At 40.3% G+C, this 7,640-nt stretch overlaps 1 protein-coding gene across 5 annotated transcripts in view; it reads right to left on the reverse strand.

The window, feature by feature from the left end:
- Positions 1–7,603, reverse strand: part of LOC139578604 (discoidin domain-containing receptor 2-like) — a 57,049-nt gene extending 49,446 nt beyond the window's left edge. For 4 of the 5 annotated variants that reach the window (XM_071406445.1, XM_071406443.1, XM_071406444.1 and 1 more), the window contains exon 1: positions 6,176–7,603. The gene's annotated coding sequence lies outside the window, so the exon portion shown is untranslated. Of the gene's footprint in view, positions 1–2,964; positions 3,116–6,175 lie in introns of those variants that run through there. The other variant, XM_071406442.1, reaches the window with a different exon arrangement.
- Positions 7,604–7,640: the final 37 nt, after the last annotated feature.

Raw genomic sequence — 7,640 nt, forward strand, 5'->3', positions numbered from 1 at the left:
AAACCAACAACACAATTGTAGGGTTCTGTGAGAGACACTCAAATACACACTTGTGCACACACTCCTGGTTGGTGTCACTCCCAGCCCCGATACTAGTGACCCCCTCTCTGACTGTCTGGCTGGTAAGAATATCTGGACTGTATTCACTGTTAATGATACCCAGCTGGGTTTAATGAGACCTGAGAGACAGAGGGGGGGAGAGAGGGAGTAGAGTGAGAAAGACAAAGCAAGAGAGAAAGGGCCTTAGAATCAGTTAAAAGCTTTATTTATAAGGCCCTAACCCTCAGTTTTGGATGTTAAATGTGGAAACTCAATTATCAGGTCCAAGAAGTTATTTTCCATTTCCTCCCATGGTGTTTAAATCATGTCAGAGCCTAAGACCCGCTCCATTCTCACTGTCTTTCCCCTTCCCCCTTCCATCTCAACTCAATATTACTAAACGAAATATGTTAATATCGATACTACCAATTAAAATCCAACTACTGCTACTTCAATAAATTACACAATTACTACTTGTAAATGTAACACTACTACTAGGCTTGGGCGATATAGAATTTATAGAAATACTGGGGTATTTCTAAAACAGATGATTTGCAATACTGTAAAAAAATCCAAACCATATGCCACTACTTATAATTTAAATTATATTCAGCTTAGGGCTCCAGCTATGCATTTGCTTTGCTAACTTGCTAGCTAAGTGGCTAAATGTCAATAGTCAAGCTTCTTGGTTACAACATCGACCCCTGTAGCCTAAATTGTTTTGTGCGTCCCAAAAAAAGAGAAAATAAGTAGTGCCTCGGGTGCACTTCCGGTAACACTGTATACCTGGTATGGAACAGAAATGGTATGAAAATCTATTTACCGCCCAACCCTAACTACTATTACTGCTGCTTGCAAATATTGCCACTTCTACTCCCATCACAATTACTGTACTATTACTATGGTACTTCAGAGTAGTTTCAAGCTGTCAATAAATACATCTCTCCAAAGACATTCCTGAACACAGAACACTTAGACAGTTTGAATGATTCTGTTTTCTTGGACCCTGAATATCATACTACTTATTCGGACACACAACAAAATGTTATATTATTAAGTACTAGGCACGAGAAGGAGCAAAAGAGAGGGAGAGCGAGAGAGAGACAGCTGAGAGAGAAATAACATTTTGTTGTTGTTTTCAGGTTCTTGCCAATCCATCCATCTGTGTGAGGCGTTAAGAGACCAGCTCCCTTTCTTCCCTCTTTCTCTTTCTTCTCCCCATTTAATCACTGCATATTCCCACTCAAAGCAAAGTAGTTATCTTTATTCACTCTGTTCTCCTTATCTGGACTTAACTGGGCTGAAGTTGTCTCTTCCTAGTTCAGTTTTCTCAGAATTGATCACGAATCAGAAGAGATGTTTAGGTGGTTGTAATATTTATGTACACTGGTACTTAGAGTAGGACGAGACTGACTGTGCATACTAACCATTAGTTCACAGTTGTCCTGTAAGAATCACAATAGTACATTGAAATGAAGTACTAGTTAGCTGCCGAAAATAGACGTTTCGTTTAGTACAGTATTAATTTGTGGATGTCCATCAACCATTTTATATAAGATATGTTCTGAATTACAGTTCATACGATATAATATGAATTGCAATATGTTACAAATTGCAATCCGTACAATATGTTCTGAATTTTCAAAACGTATGATATCTAACAAATTAAAATGTGTTGTGGCTAACGTTAGCAAGGTGGCTAATGCTAACGTTAGCTAGGTGGCTAATGTTAGCTAGGCTAGCTAAAGTTAGCTAGGCGGCTAACGTTAGCTAGGGTTACGGTTAAGCATAAGGTTAAAGGGTTTAAGGTTAGCTAACCTCCAAACTAGTTGCAAAGTAGCTAAAAATTAGTAAGTAGTTGCTAATTAGCTCAAATGCAGACGTTGTCCTTGATGAGATTCGAACACGCAACCTTTTATCATACGCGCACAGCATAAAGAGCCTAGTTTAAGGAGCGGAATGGCCTATCACCTGTCAGACAGCACAAGAGAAGCTCGTCAAAAAAGCTGGTACTGAAGTAAAACGTGCTTTTTTTTTAAAGCCCAGTCATTGCACAACAAATAACAATTCTAAATACAATCATGTGTTAAACTTTGATGGCCATGATTAAAAAGAGCTACTATTTTTATTTCTCAATCTCAACTCCTAATTAAAGCGCGCCTCCCATTCGCCATTCGAGTGCATACGCTATAGCCTTGTCAATAGTTGGCAGGCGATCAGCGAGTCACCCACCACTTTACAATGTGAGTTTGCAGTATAATTGTTTGAAACCCAAATGTTTTACTTTACTTCAAATAATGAGGACGGTCTAACCTTAGAAATAGCCTAGCCAAAATCCAACCATAGAAATGTGAAGGCAATTCTTTTATAAAGACTTCCTCATGCCATTAACCAGCATTTCTCTCCTGTTCTATTGGTTTTCATGAACTTTCTTTCGCTGTCCAGAAGCCAAATGCGCACACAATCCTAGTCATATTAGCAACTCATCATCATTGTTGCTATTAGATTCCCCCTCGTTCTAAGTTTCTAACTGAGATTTTCATCTCTGTCACATATGGAACCGCTCACATTAGGTGGGCTGTTCAGAAGTGTTTTCCCTCAAAATGGCATTTTGGCAAATGTTAGATAATGCCGTTTTATTACCTGCTTTTACAGCAGTTGCATTGTCAATAATGGGCTATAGCCTTTTGACTAAGACATTTACCTTAAGTTCTTAATTAAAAATGTCAGTTTGTTGTATGCATGCATAATATTTTCTTTGGTCAAGTAATTTTACTGAATTGTTTGTTGACTGGTTAATGAGGGTTGGTTTGTCTGCAACAAAATAGACTGAAATTTGCATCCCTAACGACTATACATCAAAATACTTCAACACCATGTCTGTACCTTAACATTTCTGTCAACTGGTATTACTGGGAACCTTACCTCTATGTCGTGTTGAAGGAAGGGCGGTTAGGGCAGGGTTTGAGTTCAAGCACACGATAAGTAAATCTGGTATTTTCGGTGATGTTCTCTAGTATGTTGCTACTTATACCAAACTACACACTGCCTGCCTGAGCTGACTGCCTCTCACTCCCGACGTTCTCATCTGGTCATGTGCTGCCAGCGAGTGGCACTGATATGAAACATGGACGTATTGACCTATGGCAGGCAGGCAAGCCCATGTCTGCTGTGTTGAAATTATATCCTGCTGTTTCAGTAGTGTCATTATATCTCTACCTCTGTATCTGGAGATATCAGTCAGACTGAGGCCCCGGGGGGGGAGGGGTTGCTAATTGAAATGGCATGTCTGAGAGACTCAGTGATAACAACCTGCTAATCTGTCTCTCTCTGTCTGCCTGTCTCTGTCTGTGTCTGTCTGCCTGCCTGTCTGTCTGCGTCTGTCTGCCGCTGTCGGTGTGTGTGTGTCTCTCTCTGTCTGTCGGTGTCTCTGTCTGTCTGGATTTCACCCCATGGTGTTCCTATTTTTCTATAGCATGATCACTTTTCCATTAGATTCCCTGAATTGTCGGTTTACTATATGTCTGACTGTTGGACCTTCGGTCTTGATATTCATTCTCAAAATGTTAACACAAACTGCTATGTAAGCCTTACTGAGGTGGTTCAAGGGGCCACAGAAGTACCTGCTGTGTGTTCACTGGGCCGTTGAAGTACCTGCGGTGGATTCCTCTGATAAGTTAAAGCACATGTTGAGAGCTGGACGAGAGAGGTCAGGCTGGCTATTACCAGCAGTGAGGTCATGAACCCGGCTCAACACACACTCTTACATACCCACACACACACTGCCAGGAATGGCTAAGTGGGTCACACCACATGCTCCCCCACCTTAACCTTTCTAGAACTGTCCTTGATTACTCTGGGGGTGTTTCCACCAACCTGTGGCTCAGATGGCTCAGCCAGTTAGAGCCTGTATGAGTCTGTGTGTATATATAACTGCTTGGGATAAAAGTGACTTATTATTACAAACCCCATATAAAAATGGCAGAATTTAGCCTCTGTGTGGATGTCACCCACATAACACAGGGCACCTGCATACCTCATACATACCGTCTACATACTACCTCCATAACACCCACGTAACACCTACATACCGCCTGCTTGACAAGAGGACAAAGAAAGACACACAAATATGGGTGGTGTGCGCTTTACAGGCTATGAGGTCAAAGTTTGTCCATGAGGAAATCTTTGAGACCATAGCATTATACTGTACATGCCTTAGTCTAAATGACAATACATAACATATGGTCATATGTGAATTGTATGATAATACCAAGCAAAAATAACATGTTAGGGACAGGACTCAAGTGGTGAAAAGTTGCTCAACTTTTCCTAAACACAGTGAATGACCACCCACCAAAACACAACAAATTATCTCTGGGCTTTGAAGTGGCAGCATGAAAGTGAAAAATCCTCAAGCAATTTCTACATTAGTTTCACTGCTGCTCCACCAGCCAAAACAAGACCTTCAATATCCTATCAGCTGGGAAGCACAACATTATTTTGCAGTACAAATATTCTATTAATGGTCAATGTCACAGATATATCTAGTATATGTGAGGCTATATTCTCCATTGACTAATACGTAGTAAAAAACAATGATGTAACTAGCAAGCAAATGTTTAACTTCCTGTAATGTATGGCATAACTGATAACAGTGGCAGTCGGTGCCACTTAAGATGAGGGAGGACAATTAGGTTTTATGAGTATGGCCTTATTTGTACTACAGCATACTGGATGACTCATTCATATTCCATTCACCCAGTTAAATTCAATAGGTTTAGGCTACAATATGATACTGACATTTCCCCTGTACTCATCATGAGGTTCCTACAACCTAGCCTATAAATGAAAGACTACAACGTAGGTGCACACAGGTCGAGAGAAATATGAGACCGTGACACATGGACAGACAATGACACATTCAATACTGCCTTGCACACTCTTGCCTGCATCTAGCTGATCTAGGGCGTAGTCATTAGTCCAACAATTGCAAATGAGAGTTTCTATTGGACAAATTCAGGTATTTTTATCCGTTCCGTTTAAGAAACGTTTTAACACAATCACGGGAATGAATACACTCCTGATCCCACGCAAACAGTTCCCTTTCGTAGCCAATTACAAACAGCTCATTGTAAAAAAACTCCCCAAAAACTGCTTGTTGTATTCCTTCTCGCATCTACGCGCTCTCCTCCTCTCACCTTTTCCCTTCGCTTGTGGACTTCAATGCACTATACATCAGCTGTCTGTGACCAGGCGAAAAAACCTTTCCAAGACAAACTTTCATATCATAACCACTACACACAGCGTACATCATTGTCACCATATTAGTTAAAGTAATGTCATAGTCAACATAGCTAATGGACTAGGCTAAACTAGCTAGCTGCATTTTCTAGCTAATTGAAGAAAAAAATCTGATAAATAAATAACATTTGTTCAAAACTGTTCAACTATTGTCTCTGAGTCAACTTCTCACCACATTTTATGCAGTGCTAGCTAGCTGTAGCTTATGCTTCCAGTACAATATTCATTCTCTGATCCTTTGATTGGGTGGACAACATATCAGTTCATGCTGCAATAGCTCTGATAGGTTGGAGGATGTCCTCCGGAAGTTGTCATTATTACTGTGTAAGTCTATGAAAGGGGGTGCGAACCATGAGCCTCCTTGGTTTTGTATTTAAGTCAACATTGAGTAATTTTTTTAATGCCATCATATTCTGTGATAAGTGCAAATAGTCTACATTAAAACCCAAGCAAATGCACAATAATTTTCAAATTCAAACCAGAGCAACAGTATTATGCAGTATGCGTGTAATGGCCTTTGTGTAGCAGCTGGATTGCAGCAGTGCTTTCACAGTGAAGCGTGGAAATGCGAAAGGCTGCATCATGTCTCTCTGCTATCATCTATTCTAGTCTGCCATGCAAACAGCAACGCTCTCTCTTTCTCTCTTGCAAATGGGACATGGGTTCAAAACTACACTAAAAACACAGACTAATGTGAGGTACTGACACAATTCTACGGAAAATAGAAGCATATATCTAGCTTTAAGTGAAACCCAATCCATTTACCATCAAAACACAGAAGAAAGTCATATTTCAAAAAAAAATTACAGAGAGAAAAAGGACAATTGAAACATACTTTTAAGGAGTTTATCCTTTCAAAACATTTGTTCCGAGGAGGCGGTGGAGTATTCCTGTGAGTGTCCGTGTCCCCAGTTCAGTCTGTTAGAATCCAAGCCTGCCTATTCGCTCTCTGTTCACTCTCGCTCAGCTCAGTTCCCTCTCGCATACACTGGACTGATGCAAGACACCCCTGGAAAAAAAGGGAGCTCGGAGGAGAAAAAAAAAATCACATTCTGAGGATTCTTGGGGGCATGCCAAAATCCCAGAATTCCTCATGCTATACATATGGTTTCAATTAAATCAAACCCCAGTACCCAATCAGAATGCCTTTTTCTCCTTGAACGCTTTCTTTTGACAGCCCGATGGAGCAATCAAACCACTAACTCATGGCAGCTAAATTCATGAAGCACAGGACATTTTAATTCAATGTTGTGTGGAAGAAATTACATTTGATTCTGTTGACAAATAATGTAAACAAAATAAAACTTTGAATAACTTCAATTCAACACCAGAAAAAACATTTGATAGGGTTCCATTTTACAATACAGAAAAAACGTAATGACATTGACAATACACTTAAGTAGTGTTAGTACACTTACAACGGTTGACCTGGAATTAGTTTAATTTACATTATTTAGAATTGCAAGCCAGACACCAGTACTATTACTATGATAATAACTTATAACAATTCATGAAGTCCTTTTTAGCCTATAGATACATTATACTCAGTGCATAGAAAGAGCTCACCTTAGTGAAGAGTTAGACGGTCACCTCCTGATGACATCATCACGGACAGTGTTCCGTTTCTGATGTAGACTAAAACTTTTGTCCAGACTCAGGAAATAAAAGGCATAGGGAGGATCATAATTATCACAGGGTGGAATTCCCCTTTAAATGTTTAATTTCCTTCATGGTGGAAAAGCATGGTGGCTTAATGAAGAAAGCGCACACACTAAAGTAGTCCAGCCTGCTAAACCTCTATCTATGCACATGGTCATGTTTCATATCTGCCTGAAGGAATATAACCGTCTACAATAGACATCGTTATTTACCGCAGTCAAATTCAACATTTACATTTAAAGGAACCCTTCATAAAAAAGTGTTACCTACACATTTCCCTCGATCACTGCAATCAATACCTTCTGTCGGATATACTGTAGCGGGAGTGAGCGCTAGTAAGAGAGAAAAGAGGACATGAGAGAGGATGGAGAAAGTGAGTAGGTGTGTGCGAGACAGACGCTTAGGAGCCACAGACTATATTTCCTGAGTGGCTGCAGCAGTGTGTATCATGCTCTCTCTGGCCCATCTTAAACACAAACCATATGCTGCTGCTGGAAACTCTGATTCAACACACCAGGACTTCTAATGCAAAAAACATCCATCGCACACAGCCGCACACACACACACACACACACACAAACAGAGACAGACAAATCAACACAGTCATAACAGAGCGCGCTCGCAGACAAATTCACACCGCA

The sequence above is a fragment of the Salvelinus alpinus genome, chromosome 6, assembly GCF_045679555.1.
Source record: "Salvelinus alpinus chromosome 6, SLU_Salpinus.1, whole genome shotgun sequence".
NCBI lineage: Eukaryota > Metazoa > Chordata > Actinopteri > Salmoniformes > Salmonidae > Salvelinus > Salvelinus alpinus.